This window comes from Lissotriton vulgaris, chromosome 7 (assembly GCF_964263255.1).
Source record: "Lissotriton vulgaris chromosome 7, aLisVul1.2, whole genome shotgun sequence".
Classification (NCBI taxonomy): Eukaryota; Metazoa; Chordata; class Amphibia; order Caudata; family Salamandridae; genus Lissotriton; species Lissotriton vulgaris.
The window spans coordinates 835,619,673-835,635,651 of record NC_141695.1 but is presented as its reverse complement, the minus strand read 5'-3'; the positions used below and the strand labels follow the sequence as shown (position 1 = coordinate 835,635,651).

General features: G+C 43.2%; 1 protein-coding gene across 2 annotated transcripts in view; it reads left to right on the top strand.

Moving 5' to 3' along the window:
• MAFG (MAF bZIP transcription factor G) overlaps positions 1-15,979 on the top strand; it is a 164,879-nt gene that overhangs the window by 11,019 nt on the left and 137,881 nt on the right. The window contains exon 1 of one of the 2 annotated variants that reach the window (XM_086931177.1): positions 1,701-1,811. The exons of the other annotated variant lie outside the window; for it this stretch is intronic. The gene's annotated coding sequence lies outside the window, so the exon portion shown is untranslated. Of the gene's footprint in view, positions 1-1,700; positions 1,812-15,979 lie in introns of those variants that run through there. 2 annotated transcript variants of the gene reach the window in all.

Genomic DNA, 15,979 nt, shown 5'->3' with positions numbered 1-15,979 from the left:
ATCCAACATACCTTCTTGAGGACCTCTAACCATGGATTTAGTGAGCCTCCAATCCTGCCTTACGGAGAGACCCAGACAAAGAATAACAGAATTGTGCAAATGGCCCACAGGGACAGTGCTTCCTGAAGAGAGTGGGAACCATAAAATGCATACCAGTGGAGATCCCATGCAAAAGGAATGTATCCACCCAATATTCCCCAGACTTTATTCCACTTCTCGACACAGAATCATCACCGCTGACTTACATTAATATGAGCTGCTGGCCATATTGTATTTTCTGCTCTCAGGTTAACCCACTGAGCTACTTACCAGTTTGTGATCAGGTCTGATTTTCCTCACTTATTCCCTGACTTTTCTGTTGTCCCTCATGCTTTATGAGGAATGACCCTATACTGTAGTGTCTAAAAACATCTTGCACAAAACCCATTGGCTCTTCTGACCCACATGAAAGACTGTATTGATTGTATCAAAAATAGATTATTTGATTCACACTCTAATTTAAAGAAATGCATGCCAGAGAGACGAAATGCAACACTTGCAAAGTCAAGTATCAGTTCTGGGGAATATGTGATGTACGATACCTCAAACACACTTTGGTGCTTGTCTCTTTTTTTCCCGGTGCAAAGGGGGTGTGGATAAAGTTCTTTTCATTTTAAGAACACGGCTAAACAATGCTAGAAAATTTTAGATGGTTACTTGACCAGTGTGAAACCGAGGATGCCTCCTAATATCAAGGTACTCCATGCAAATGTATTTGACTGAGTCTTTTGTCCCTTCTTCAAGCTTTCAGAGGGGAAGTGCCGCCAATCCATCCTCACCAGGAGGCAGGAGCCTATCTGTTTTCAGGAGTTTACTGTCTGTGACTGCTTGAAGAGGCAGTCAGGGGTTCAAATGAAACACCCCTAGTGATGTCCAATCAGGCCTTGGTTCAGTGCCAGCACACTAAAGCTTTTGTTCTATACAAAGAATGATGTCCCTTAGATGTGAAGTTCCAGTATTTGATCGTTATGTTTGAGCTTGACCCTCATGCCAGAGAGCACCTTTGTTGGATACAAACCATGGCACCACTAATGTGGGGATTTTTCATTTCCTCGTGTGTTCGGAGCAGCCCACCCTCTGCATATGGCACTGAAGAGACTATTGCCAAATACTGCCCATAAGAAGAGACAAGGAGAGGTGCATGCGTAAGAAATCGGGCATTTGGACTTAAGGAAAAGGGTGCCCTTAAGCCGTGATGGCTGCACGAGGCAGCCTTGGACAGCAGGTGAGCTATACCCTACCGTCTCACTCAGAGAACAGCTGTGCAGTGCCCACAGACCTGGGACTCTGCCCCTCCCCGAGTTCCCCACGCACCTTTAGTTCAGCTCAGTGGTGTCCCCTCAGTCGGACCCGAGGGTGCCGCGACATGAGATGGACAGAGCAGGCTGCGGCCTTCCCCTCCACGGTTGCACACAGTCACTTCTGGAGTGTGCACTGTGGGCAACAAGTAGGGGCTCCTGGGCCAATTGCAAGGCCCCCAGTGCGAGATGGGACTGCAGCATAGTGTTTCGAGTGCCTGGGAGGAGGCATTATGCAGGATGTGACTGGGTGTGTGAGGCCTCACTGATAGTAGGATGTGCTGAGTCAGCGTGACGAGGCTGAGGCTTCGTCCCCGCGCGCTTCCTGGTCTGGCTCGAGCCGTCGCTCGGAGACCTCTACCCCCAGTGTCCTACTGCTCTCAGCAGACCCTCGAGAGTGCTGTGAGCGTGGACACCGAGTGTGGCAGCTGCTGAGTGCCGCCCATTCTGCCCTTGTTCATTGGATTCTCAAAGGTGGGACCAGCAGTGCCTCGCTCTCTCCCTCCATTCAGACTTTTATCTCAAGTTTACTCTTCTCTTTTGTCTGCCTTCTGTGCCCGTTCGTGCTCGTAGCTTTCGCCTCGCTGGTGTTCACTCTCATTTACTCTTTCCTGCACTTATTCCCTACCCCCATGCAATATGTCTAATACTTAAACGACTTGCAAGATGCACGTTTCCATACCATAATAATAGTTTTAATGCAAATCAGAGAAACGCAACATAAACTCGTTTTAGGAGAATCAGGTTTACATATTGTAGTGAATACTTTAAAAAATATTGTAGGATGCAAAAATATTTCATGTATTTGTACAACTGCAATAATAGAATTTTCTGCCCGTGAGAATCGCAATACCACTGACGTTTGTTATGAAACTGTAGTTGCCGTGATCACGCTTACCCGAAAGATTTTGGTTTAGGTTGATGGATAGTTTCCATATGAGACAAGCATTTGCAATAGGGTTGAGGACTCGGTTAGGTGATACTCTGGCACGCCTGGGGGGGTGGGGGGACTGGGCGGGGGCGGGAGGGCGGTTAGGGGTGGTCCTGGACGAGGGTGGAGGGGTAGGTGGGGATGAGGGTGCAGGGCCGGACTGGGAACCAGAACCGGCCCTGGCAAAGTGCTCGGCCGGCCCCCCTCGCCCCCTCCGGGAGGAGAGGGGAGGGGGGAGAGGTGCGACCGCGCACTGTGACAGGGCCGGTTTTCGGCCGTTTTTGTTACAGGGCCGTTTTTGCAGCATAACGGCCCTGTAACAAAAACGGCCCCAGGGGCCCAAAACCGGCCCCCAACCATGCGGCCCTCCGGGGGATTGCCCGGTGCCCTCAACGGCCAGTCCGGGCCTGTGAGGGTGTTGCGGGGGAGGGGGCGGTTTGTTCAAGGAGGGTGAAAAGTGACTCTTGGCTCAATTGGACTTGGGACATGGAAGAGGGAGCGTTGGGACCGAAAAGCAGCTCTGCCATTTCCCACCCAGCTGGTGGCTATAGACCTATACAGAATGCTCTAGCGCAGTTTCTTTTTCCCCCGTGATATTGCCGCTCAACCTCCGGGGTGTGAGCTGAATGGCTGTGTGATACAGGGGTGAGGGAGCGGCGCTTCAATTGAGTGCCAAGGGGAATGGATTGAATATACTGTATGCCTTTCTGATGTTGCTGCAATAAAAAGATATTTACAAAAAAATGAGACAAGCATTTGCAATGCAATAGGTCTCGCATTAAGAAAGTTTGACCTATTAGTATTGTAAACGACACATTTTTTATTTGTTTTGTTTTTGAAAATACCGAAATTAATAGCTTTGTCATTTACTATGCCAATAGTTATAACTTTCGCAAATGTGACACCTATAGCATTTGTAATGCAATATGTGTTGTATTTACATGACTTACATGTATTGATATTACAAACAACAATGGCGTTTAATTTTTTTCAATAATTAATACTTAAATGAAAGGTATAGTAATTTATATTGGCATTAGCTTAAAGTTTTGTAAATAACTTTTGTGAAGATTATGTTCTGTGTATTTTATTGTGACGAAAATCCAAGAACAGAAGTGAAATATTAACATCTTTTTGTTACATTTGCAATAAAGCTTGAAACATTGAGAGAACATACGTGCATCTGGTGTTGTTGAATGGTTGCACAGATTGATGCTGTGGTGGCGCTGAGTGATGTTGTGATGGCGAACGAGTGATGTTGTGGCCTTCAGTGATGCTGTGGTAGCGCATAGTGATGTCGTGGTGCCCCTGAGTGATGCTGTGGCGGTGCGGAGTGATGCTGTATGCTATGCTATGTTTTGTATTGCTATACTATGTTTTGTTTTGTTATGCTATACTAGGTTTTGCTATCCTATGCTTTGATTTGTTATGCTATGCTGTGTTTTGTTATGCTGTGTTTTGTTATGCTATGCTGTGTTTTGTTATGCTATGCTGTGTTTTGCTATGCTATGCTTTGTTATGCTATGCTATGGTTTGGTGTGCTATGCTATGTTTTGTTATGCTATGTTTTGTTGTGTTTTATTATGCTATGCTTTGTTTTGCTATGCTATGTTTTTGTTATAGCATACCAAACACAACAAAACATAGCATAACATAACAAAACAGAGTAGAAAAACAAAGCATAGCATAATAAAACACAACAAAACAGCATAGCATAACAAAACAAAGCATAGGATAGAAAAACAAAGCATAAGGTAGCAAAACAAAACATAGCATAGCATAACAAAACGTAGCATAGCATAACAAAACGTAGCATAACAAAACAACACATACCATAACAAAACATAGCAAAACACAACAAAACAAAACATAGCATAGCTTAACAAAACACCCAAAAATAGCATAGCAAAACATAGCATCCCAAACACAACAAAACATAGCATAGCATGTTTTGCTATGCTATTATGTTTTGTGAGGAGGAGGGTGAGGGTGAGTGAAGGTGAGAGGGTGAGGGTGTTTGAGGGTGAGGGGGTGAGAGGGTGAGGGGGTGTGAGGGTGAGGAGGTGAGTGAGGGTGAGGAGGTGAGTGAGGGGTGTGAGGGTGAAGGAGCATGAGGGTGAGAAGGTGTGTGAGGGAGGCTGTGAGTGAGGGTGTGTGAGTGAGGGTGTGTGAGGGGGTGGGTGTGGGGTTGAGGGTGGGTGAGGGTGTGTGAGTCACGGTGTGGGGGTGTGTGAGTGAAGAGGTGTGAGGGTGAGGGGGTGTGAGCGTGTGTGAGTGAGGGTGGGTGAGGCTGTGTGAGGGGGTGTGAGGGTGAGGAGGTGTGTGAGGGTGAGAATGAGGGAGGGTGTGAGGGTGAGGAGGTGTGTGAGGGGGTGAGGGTGAGAATGAGGGAGGGTGAGGGGGTGTGAGGGTGAGGGGGTGTGAGAGTGGGGGTGAGGGTGAGGGTGAGTGAGGGTGGAAGGACTTCAATTGGTTTTCTTGTGTTCCTATTCAGAGATTACAAGGTCTGGTAATCTAAGCTAGTCGACTATCTATTTTGGAGCAGAGTCAAGGCAAACGAATGGTGCCAATCTGCACCGGCAGAAGAAGCTAAAAAGGATGCAATGGAATGTGCATATAGAAATTAAGTGGTTCGTATTGGATGCATCACCCTTATCTTCACTTCTGTGCTATTCTGAGTCTGTGCTGTAGATGGGTCCGTGCTGAAGTGTAGTGTAGTTCCTATATTCCCAATGGGCTTTGCGCATTGGAATAACATAAACGGTAGCTTAGACGTAGGACTGAGGTCATCTAGGTCTCTACTGAATATGTTAGACTTAATTAGGTATGCCAGCTAGCTCAGAGGTCACTAGAAACTTTCTCGAGTGAACAGGAAGGAGTTAACTTTCCTGAATAGACAAGAAGGGATTAGTTTCTGACAACCGCATAAACATGACAACTTTGCTCCTCCAGAATAAGGAGTATATCTCCAGAGTCGTGTGAAAACAATAGACGGCTATTTCACTCAGTCAATCGTGCATGCTTAGTTTCACCAGGAGTGCAGAGAAATAGAGAGACAGGCGTTTTCAATAAAAGTTGTTATTTATTGAGCAGTCTTCTTTCTCATGCAAGAGAAATGAATTGCCACAATTGCAATACTTATTATGAAGACAAGTGCGTACAGTAAAAGGAGTATTATGAAATAATACTGTAAAAGCATTTATATGGTTTCTTAGCCATACAATACTTAAAACGGATAAAATATATACATACTTAAAATCATTGACTAAACGTGCTCAACTGGTGCTTCTAAGATACGCCTACCCCGGTGTACCTAACCTAAGCCTAGTACGTGGGAAGGAGTAAGTGAGCTGCAGTTTAAGTTAAGTTAGTTTTGCCAAGAATCTGAATCAAGAATTCTCTGAGGATCTAATCAACTCCGTACCTTGGTCATAGAATGAAGGAGGTCTTGAATCTCTCTCTCAGGACTCGATCTCCCAGCAACCCGCAAGGGTGACTGGAAACACTGGAGCTGGATTTCTCGGCAGGAGAAAAGACAGCGTCTCTCTCAGTGCGTCAATGAGAGGGTCGGCTTCCTTCGGCACGCGCATCAGCTGGGCTTCGGATAAGTAGACAGCCGATCTGCTCCAAACCACCCTGTGTTTGCTTAAGGCAGAGGCTGGTATATTTATACCTGGAAGGTGCTGAGTTTGACGTAAGGTTGGACATAAGACGTCACTAAGAACTTGCAGTTCTTTTAGGACTCTCAGGAGTTCTAGGACAAATCAAAACAAAAGCAGGGGGAATTCCCGGGCTGCTGGAGGCTTGGTTTGTTTAAAGAACGCGTTGTACTTTCTAGGAGTCCATGGGAGTAGCCTTGCCGTATTTGGACTGCATTGGCTATGACTAAATATGGATATGATTCTTATGCCTTTAAAAGGATATGATTTGTTATAACCACATAAGGGCATGAATCAGGAATATTTAATTAGGGTCCTAGATCCGATTACAACACCCACTCCACGTATAATGTCCATCATTACTAAATACTAAGCAACACTAAACATATATAACGATGCTTGTGTTTTCCAACCCACCCTAAAATACATAAAATGCATTTGAAATGGTATGTACACGAAAAATGAGTATCATACTGTATGTTTTTAAGCAGAGGTAACATTCAGATAATGCATATATGGTACGTTGGCTGAATGATTTGCGAAATTTACATTTATGAAATGGCTCTTAATACAGAAGAGAAGGTCGAGACCATTTCATCACATATTTATACAAGACTGTACATGTGCTAGAGGCTAATTCAAAATATTGTCTCTAGAGTTCCTAAAAATAGAAGTTCTGTTCTCTAATAATAGTTCTACTTTAAGCAGAGTACCATGTGCCAAAACAAAAGGTAAATATTTTGGAATTTGGAAAAAATAATTTTGCTTTCAGGGGAAAAAAATAGTTCCAAATGTTTTCAGTAGTGTTGTTTATCAAAAACTGAAGGGCGAATTCAGAGTTCAGGGAACGCTGTGTGCTTGCTGTTTCAAAAGTTATTCTCGTTGCTAGGAGAGAACATCAAATCAGACAGGCTGGTAAAAAATTAGTCTACAACAGTAGGTGAAAGTTTGAAAAAGCTGAAATAGTGCATATGTGAGTTTCATTACCACCACCGATGTCGAGATCAGCAATGCTCATAGAAGGTTGTACCTGTGTGGTACCGCTTTCATCTCGTACTTCACCGCCACCTAATCGTAATGGTGAAGTCTCAACGAGTGCCGTCATCAGAATAGGTACAACACGTTGCATGAGCCGTTACCGAACCAAGCAAAGTATCGATATCTGTAGGTACTGCTGATGGTAGTGTAAGACAGACGTCCAACACGCATTCTTCTCCGCATAGCAAACACCGAAGCACAGGTAAGATGCAATCTTGCCAGATTGGTCTGAATGAAAGAAACCAGGTAGTATTCAGATCTCTTAGCCGGGTCAATCTGAGGACCTTAATAATCCGTTCTCAGTATCGTATTGCTTGGATCATTTCTTCCATTGTTGCCTGGGTTTGGTCTGTGACTTGGCTTGCCATATCGAAGCAGAAGGAACAAAAATAAGATTCCTGCTACGAGTCCCAAAAGAAGAGGCAGGCCGCCCAATGCACAAAATTCGGGAAGATGCCAAGAACTGCTTCGAAGGGTGTTAGCAGTCCCGAAAAAATTGTCTTAAATACATTTGCGATGCCACTGGTATCAGACATGTTTAAGATTTGACTTAACATTTCTACGAAATGCACAGGCAATTTGTCGATAATAGGGTATGTATCTTTGCCGCTGTCCTTGCAACTTGCAGATCATACGTCTCTTTGGACGAGGTTAAAGGTACAGTTGTCTGTAAAAGAATAGACTTCATTCTGCTTAAAGTATCAATTTGAATAGAAGAGCTATTCAAAGAAGGCCATATTGCCGCCTCCATGTCTGAATTGCTGTTTGAATACAATACTTGCATACAACAAGTGACCATGGAAGTAACACTCACGAGATAGGCTTTTCCTGGCGCCATGCCACAACAGCTGCGGTCATTTATTACAACGTAGCTGCCATTGGATAGCTGTCTGAAAAAAGGTTGTATCTGTGCAGCAGGGGTGCCGTGCTGGTGACATGAAAGGTTATTTGATGAACCTTCGCAGGCTCCATGCAAGTTAATTCTTTGACACAGAAGTGTACCGCTTAGTGAATTTTTACAGTTGTTACCACTAAGAAATACCTCTTTCTTGCCCCCACTCCAACATCTATGTGTATAAGGCAAATTCCATGTGGACTTGATGTATCCTTTACCCAACCTTTCATACAGGCCTGCTGGTATACACTTTAGGCAGTATTGAAACTGAAAAGTTGTTATTGGGATTGAAATGGTGCCATGTATTATCCATTCAATGACACGTCTCTCTGACATTGTCAATGGTAATCTCTCAAGTTTTTCAATGCTCAGAATCGTATAATCGGCCCCTCTTTGTGCCAAAGAAATTTGTCTATCAGTAAGGTTAAAGATGGAGAATAATGACGTTATATTGATTAGGCGCCATGGCACATTGCCTGAACGCAGGTTTTGTAACGTCCAGCCTAGCTGTACAATAGAACGTAATTGGGACTGGCCATGTTGTAACATTAGCATATCCTGTTCTATTATATCAATAGCAGATGATACAATTCTGTCCAGTGAATAAATTCTGGAGGACAGAGTCGTTAACCCATTGTCCACTACAGAAAGTGATTTTTCCAAATTAATACTATCAATTTCTCGTATTTTTTCTGCAGTTTCAATTTGTGTTATTTTCCAAGCTTCATTGTAAGCTGCGTATATACCGGCGTATATGAAACGTTTTTGACGCTGTAAGAAATCTCGCAAGTCAGCACCTTCTTTAAGTAAAGTCAAGTGTTGCTTAATTTCGGTTAGTGTGGATTTCTGTAGCCATTCTAGACAAAGTTTTCCTACACTGTTTGCTGTTATAATTCCTGGATGTTGTCTCTGGGAGTATCTTGGGTCTGGCCTATTCTGTTTGAGCCCCTGTATTTTGTTCAGGAATCTATCTTGACAGTTATTTGTGTCTGTGGGCCAGATCAACCATTTGCTCCAATCAGGAATAGTTCTCTTTTGTTTCAAAATATAGGACACGTCTACCCCCTCATCTGTAGTGTTGTTTCGATCAGGCATAGGCTTTGGTATGGACGGGTTGTTTAAATCTTTTATCTTGGCTAGGCCAAGACTGGTTGTTTGCTGAATGGTGTCATTCAGGAACATGATTTGTTCTGGGATCATGCAGGCTCTGAATAATGATTCTAAACCTTGTACCTGCCATTCTTTTGTACCCCAAACAGTTTTTGTCTCAATGTTGTTTTTCCAAAATTCAAAACCAAATGTAGACATTTTTTCATAACATTTTTCAGAATAAATCAATTTAGTATTTGTAAACCTGTTTTTCACTCCTGTCTTATTCATAATTTTAAAATAAAACATTTCTGGATCTGTGATATTAAACCCTGAGAAGTATGGGAATTTAGCATAAAATGTTTTCGAACTGCCTTTTGGCGGAGTTGGACAATGTCCCCTCTGATTATAACTGAAAACATTTCTAGGATTAGCAGATTCATGCAAATAATGATGCCCAAAGTGATTGAAGCGATACATTTCTTCATAATTCGATGAACCCTGTAAATAATGTTCTGTAAATGTTGCTGACCTTTCTAAATCTGACATCATATTATTAATATTTTCAAAGTCCCAATTATCAGAGAAAGTACTTGGTGTTACAAAGTCACTTAAAGAAATCTTGAACTGATGTGGATATTTCAAGAGCTCAACCGGCCCATAGATTTCATAATCAGTATTGTCCCATGCCACACCACCAGGTATAGGAATGGCTGTGATGTTCACTGATGATAGTTCTCTTTTTTCGGTGTGAGAAGATCTGTGTGGTTTCAGGATCAAGTTGATGTGTCCATTGTACTATATTTTCCATCAATACATCTACCCAAACTTAAAACCAAGATGAGCCACAGAAGGGAAAAGTACACCTAACACAATCCATAATTCAATCCATGGTGAAATCAGATATGTTTCTTTGAGTTGATGAAAGAGTTCTGTAATCTTGTCTTTGAAAGTTTTTGTTGCTGGCTTGCCGCCATGTTCACTTGGATCATCAGAAAAGTCACCGAAATTGATGAAATAGCCAGATGCAGTTCTATCAATTGGTGGAATTGCTAACTGATTTCCTTTAGTCACATTAGTATAGTCCGAGGCTACATCGTTGTAGACAGGTGTTTCTTGATGAACTGTTGCAATTTAGGTTTCAAGAGGCACAAGTTCCATGGCTTTGTTGCATAGTCCTTTTTTATTTACTGCAGGTTTATCAAAAGTGATTAGTCTTTCAGTTTGAACCTCTTGGATTGTAGCTAGATTTGGTCTTCTGCTACTTCTTGGGAGTCCAGGGGACCTACTACTTATTATTGTCCACATGATTGTGGTTTTACCAGGTTGATTGATACAACTCTGTTTCCCTTTTTTCCAGCAAGGGGCGGTAGTACTACTGATCTTGTTCCGCTGACAGCTAAGACAGGTACTGCTTTTCTGTAAGAAGGCCCAAATTCCTTCTTCACCGCAATCTTTTCTCTGACCAGATCCCCAAGACTCTCAAATCTTTTATAATAGTTTTGGCGTCAGCCGAACGACTTAGGGTATCATCTAAATGAATCCCGTCTTAATAATTATGGGGTCGCATTTTTTCATGTGGATGTCTGCGTATAGATAGCCTGATGCTATCTAATAGAGGTGTCTGGGCAGGTATCTGGTCCGGTTCACAACTGCGTTCTCTATTGCAGTCCTGACAATCCGTTGCAAAGTTATAAATTTGCACGCTCCTCCCCGGCCACCAGTATTGTGATTGGAATTCTATTAGAGATTTCAAGATCTCTTGGTGCCTCAGACCCATTCCCATGTGTGCTTCTTGAATCAAGTAAGCCCCCCGGTTCGTGTTTGGAATTACTCTATCCCCCAGTCCAGGGATTTGAGCAAAAGGAACGGAGTTTGCATCAATTATGTATGTATTTCCGTGTGGATAATTTAGAGGTAACGCTGCATAGTTGCCTTTCAATGAGGCTTTTACTGCTAGCAGCGTTTCACCGTCTATTTGTTTTTTCGTACGCTTTTTTGTAGCTATGGAAGCCGATTGAACAGCTGCCGCCGTGGCTCTGTTAGCCAATGAATTCCCTACAACGTTATCGCCATCACGTCGATGACTCAGTATATGTATCACGTGAGTCTTTCGTAGTTCTTTCTGTAAAATAACTACTTGTTCCCAGAACTTTTTATACTTTATTGTGGCACCTGTCTCATCTTTGTAACCATTTTTAATCCAGGTCTGCATGGAATTATTGTAAGACTGGATGCAGTAATGCGAATCGTACACTATTAGTGTGGGGAAGTCGCGATCTGCATTTTCAAGCGCCATCTTTAAAGATCTTATTTCCGCACTCTGAGCTGTACAATTTCTGAGTGATTCAGTTTTAGTGACCATCGGTCTGAATTTACCTAAGCGCCAGCGACCTTTAACAATCACGCACACTGCATTGTAAATTTGTTTTTCCACAACGTAGTGTTGAGCAAATCTGTCTCTGTAGATTACACAGGTGTACTGTTCGAGAGGCAGAATTTCGATTGACAAAGGATATTCATGTTCGTATTCCAGATCTTCTAGTTTTTTCATTTTCGGATCAAATGCGTGTATCACGTCAGTTGTATCAAGAGAATTAACCCATTGTATCCATTTTGGATCTAATGCCATTGCATTTGGAATGCTTGGACTTGTTACTGCCTCAAGGGCTGATATTGCTGTTAAAACAGATATCCTCCTCCCATGAGCTAGAGTTTTTTGCTTTTGCTACAGCCGTTTGAACCGAAGTTAGAATTTTCTCAGTAGAACTGAATTTCATTTCTGCTTGTGTGTACAAGTGTGATTTATAAGCTATTGGTACCGTTACTCCCTCATTAGAGGTCAGGTATGTGAATCCGCATCTTCCTGGGATGACTTGGATTACAAGGTTGCGTTCTTTTGCGCGTGTTTGCAGTTTTGTTTTAGTTAACATGTCTGTTTGTAATGATCATAAAATTTCTGTGTGTTTCTGAGTCCAATTAATTGGTTTGAAATCAGGTTTTATTAATTCGTAGAGAGGTTTAACCCTCTCTGCATAATTTAGAATGTATCTTCTTCCAAAATTCAGGAAACCTAGAATTGATTGTAAGTTCTTCAGCGTTTTTGGAGTTTGGAGTACTCTACACTTCTCTAAGAAGTTGTCTGATAGGCTTTTCCCTTCACTTGATAACTCATATCCTAACAATAGGACTGTTAGGTGGGCAATTCGTGACTTTTTAAAGTTGAATTTGTACCCTTCAGATGCGAACCCAAGTAGGATGGTGTTCACTCTTTTCAAGTGTGTCTCCAGGTCATCGTCTGTAAGATAGATGTCATCGACATAAGATAATGCCTCATTATACATTTGTAGTAACTCTGTTACCCTGGCTGAAAATAATCCTGGGCTATTCTTGAATCCCTGTGGGAGACGACAACATTGCTTTTGGGCCCCCATACTAGAGAAAGCGGTCAAATACCTGCTTTCTGGTGCTATGTTTTGACAGAAGAAACCATTTGAAATATCTAATGTCGTTTTATATTTTTTGCGCACAATGTTATTCATTAGTGCTGCACTGTGTGAGTTTTGTACTGCAAATGTTTTGCAGCAGGAGTTTAGGTGTCTGTAGTCCAAAACTAGACAATATGAATCGTCTGGCTTGGAGACAGGAAACAAAGGATTGTTCATTTGTGAGGTGCATGTTTCAATCACCCCCTGATATTCTAGTTGATCTAAGATATCCCTGACTTGTTTTTAAGCTTCTTGCTTGACAGGATACTGCCTCTGAGCAGTAGGTTGATTTTTTAACTGGATTTTATGGGGGGAGAATCCTCATCCCATCCTACATGATTTTTATATAATGCAGGGGCTTGGGCCACTGCCCATTTTCTAGCAAATGTATATCTTTTTATGAATTGGAATGTGATTTGAGAAGGCAGGCATAATCATTTCTTCGACATGTGGGCACCCTGACAAACTCTGGTGGCCAGTCTTTCTCAGCTAACAGGGTATCATAGCCTTTAGATAAGTTATCCCAAAAGAGACCTCTTATTTTCCTAGTTTTGTCCCCCCCTCTATACGCAATGATATTTCATATAATTTATGGGGTATGCTAACGCTGGTGTCTGCAGTTTCCACTTGAATGTATTCATTTGTGTCCACTGTCTCCAGAGGATTCATCAGGATCTTGCGAGCTATGGTCACTTCTGCTGCGCTGTCTAGCATTGTCTGGGCCCACTCTCCGTTTTTCAGTTGTGTCCTCAGGATCCTCGGCATGTTTTATTTTAATACTAGCTACCTTCTTTTTTGGATACTGTAATTTTTTACTTTGATGAGCAGGTTCCTTGTCTTTGGACTTGACGTGCTCTTCTTTGTGTTCTTACCGTCCTCTTCTTTCCGATTTCTGTGAGGAATTCTGAAAAGATCGAGAGGGACGTGTATCAATATCTTGATATCTGTCAGGTTTTCTCAAATTGTCCCTATTTCTAAGGTTATATCTTTTTTCAGAGGGTTCCCTTTGGGGAGACTTGCCTCCTCGTTCTGGAGATCTATCTCTTCGTTGAGGAGACCTTCCTCTGGACTGAAACTGTTTTTCTCTGGGAGTGGTTTGTTTATTACCCTCCCACCTCTTTTTTGGAGTATTGAGATCATTTTTGATAAAGGTTTTCAGGATTTTCAGTTAGTTGTGGTTTTAGTGATTTCCCACCCAAACTATCTCTACCTAGTTCTTCATAGGATTTTTCTATGATTCTGGCAAGTTCAAAAGGTTGTTCTGCTATATCTGTTTCTTTAATTTCTGGCGGATCACCACAGATGCTGCTTCACCTTTTATATTGGCTAGTAATATAGCCGAGACCTGCTTAAAGTCTTTCAGTAATTTCATACCTAGAGTTAAAGCAGGTTCTGGACCGTATTCATTATCAATCTGTCTTAGTACGTCTTGTATAACCGCCATAGACGGAACACCATGTGTTTTTGTGTATATTGAAGCAAAGACTGTGTCCCAAGTGTCACAATCCTCCACATGGGGTGCGATCCCCATTGGAAGACAGATAGTCAGAATTCTGTGTTTGTCATTAGGTGTAGTATCGGGAAATACTGTCTCTATTTGAGTGATTTGATTTTTTGAGCTAACCAGAATGGAATTTGTTCCCGTTTTGCAGGTAATTTACCAATGACTGATTGTATAGTCTGTGGTGTAATTTTATTTGTGTTCCCCTGATGAGGGGTCTGCTGTGGAATTGTAATTGCTGGTTGGACTGTTAAAGTCCGCATGACATATTGGACCAATTGTCTATGTATTTTAGCTGAACTAAAAGTTCAATGTCAGGATGTGGTGTATAGCTGGCTAGAACCGGGATGTTGCTTCTGGTCTACCAAGTGGACCGAGCCTGGTAATGTGATTTTGATGTTTTAGGGCGCCATTAAACCAGAGCAGGTGCTCTTGGTATGTTAGTGGAATTTCAACGTTCTCGAAAGGGGCGTATTCCTCTGGAGGTTCCTCTATTTTGCAATAGTGGAACTCGCGTGTCACAGCATGTGCTGCTGGAAAATGTATCCAGGAATAGAATACCTCTGTCTGCCGATATTCGTGGGCCTCTACCACAAATATGACTGTACGACCTCTTGGTGATACTCCATTTTTAGGTCTCGGCTAGAAACGCGCGAAGCGCGTTCGCCAGAGAACTATAGTGATCAGTTCAGCCGACAAAAGCCGACAAGGAGTGGAGACAAGAGCTGGCCACGCGCGCAGCATTGTTAATGGCAGAGGCAGAGGCAGATTCAGTCGCGCCCGTCGGAATTCGACTCTGCCATGCGCCCTGTTTGGGTCAGGGATTACATATGTTGGAGTATTCTCTTAAGACCAGGACAAATACATAAAAGGGTTCAGCCAGCCTCTGTATACCGTGAGTAATCGGCATTTGCAGATCGACATCCAAATTTAGAGCCTACTGACCTCTTGACCCTAGTGGTGCAAATAAGTATAGATTAGTTGATGTTAGGTGGTAATGAACTGTCCTCTTGTTTTTTTTTTTTTTTTTTTTTTTTTTGGGGGGGTTCAACCTGCTTTATTGGAGTAAACAGAGTATGGTACACAGCTTGGTCCGCCTACAACCCGGAGGCTGGCAGCAAAAGTTATGAACAGTACACAGCCCAGAAGCCGGCATCCCGGGGGCCCGGCGGCGTATAGAAAAACATACATGATGCTGGTTCTGCAGCCCGGGTAGTAGGACAAGCAAGGATGAGCAGCAGTTGAACAGGGTTTTGTAGTCGAGAGATGAAATCCCTCTCCTTTATTTTTTTTCCAAAACAGGAACCCAAAACTTCCCAACTCAGGTAATAACTACGAGGCCGTATGTGACTGTACTAAAGTGCAAATGAAGAGTGGTGCAGCATGGTGGGTCAGGCAGGCCGCAGCCCATGGCGGAACTGATGTCCGGGACTGCTATCCCAGTGTGGCAGAAGTCTGCAAAGGTGTGTCCTATAGATGCAGAAAATAAAACGGGGTGCCATCTAGCAAGAGTGTGAAACGGGCTGTGGATGCAGAAAAAAGAGAACATTCATGCCCAAAGAGGAGGGGGGGTGTGGGTCAGGCCAAGACAGGGCGGCCTAGTTCATTCAGGACGTTGCAGGGGCATGAGAGTGTGTGGGGACGAGGAGAGTCAGATGTCGCAGGAGGTATCAAGGGGCTGCGATCCGGGAGGGGTGCCAGCGCGCTGAGGAGGGGCAGGCAGGTCGCCCGAACGTGCATCGTCGTCCGGGTGCATGAGCAGATAGTGCATTAGTGGTTCCCAAATATCTCTGGGCCTGCAAGAGAGGGGTATCAATTCGGCAAAAGTGGTGTGTTGGTCTTGGCAATATGTCAAATCTGTAAGCCAGTCCTTAAACTTAGGCGCTCTTCCTCTACCCCAGCGGCAAGCAACGCGTCGCTTGGCTAAGAGCAAGGCGGTGTCAACAAATTTCCGGCACCCTTTAGGCATTTGCATCGTGTATCCGAGGATGGCGACCAAGGGGTCTGCGGGCACCGCCTCACCCACCATCTCCGCAATTGC